We start from the raw sequence: 853 nt of genomic DNA, 5'->3' as shown, positions 1-853 counted from the left end.
GGAAGACCATTAAAGGATCCATTAGACTTGTTGCTTATCCACAGAATAGACATTAGGCCAGACCTTTAGCAGGAAAATATGCAAGAGCAAATCCTGTTTTCACTGCAACCACCTTAAGCGATATTCATAACATTATTGTTTTAACACAAGCAGTAATATCATTGCATTTACAAGATAAGCATTGTCAGGCATTTTCTTTTTTTTCTAGTTCCTTCCCCGCCTTATCCAATAAGCATGTCGAGGTCGTACCCCTAAATGGCTGCTGTTGAAAGTCTGCCATCCTTTTACATCGCAGCAGACCTCTTTACTCATATAATGGAAATATAGTAACCATTATCAGACATGTGTCTGTCGAAAAAAAAAAATCTGGAAGGTATACGAGCATAAATGAAATCCAACATTTCGGTGATTTGTACTCCACTAAAGTATGAACGAATAAAGGGTCATATTGAATCCAACGTATAGCACTTATTGACTGAAACTCTTAGGTTCAACTACGCCTCAGTCCGTAAGTGTACTGTTATCATAACGTAGAATGCTTAGAATGTTTAGATTGCCTATTAAAAAGAGAATTTACATAGTATAATCAGTTTTATACTTCATGAGATATAGCTTAAATAATTCTTATAATATAATTTGTTTTATAATGATAATTCCGGCATAATCACATACAAATAACTATATGGTTAGAATCACATAGGAGAACAGATAACTAGGGTTTTTTATAGTGATTAATCTTATATATTTGAAACGGATGGAGGCGTAACGAAACCCAAGAGTTTTATAATCCACAACTGCAGCGTATACTTACTTAAAATGTTGAATTATATAATGCGTTCGTGCTGTACATGTC

Source organism: Penaeus monodon, chromosome 15 (assembly GCF_015228065.2).
Source record: "Penaeus monodon isolate SGIC_2016 chromosome 15, NSTDA_Pmon_1, whole genome shotgun sequence".
Classification (NCBI taxonomy): Eukaryota; Metazoa; Arthropoda; class Malacostraca; order Decapoda; family Penaeidae; genus Penaeus; species Penaeus monodon.
Note: the sequence above shows the minus strand (reverse complement) of the source record.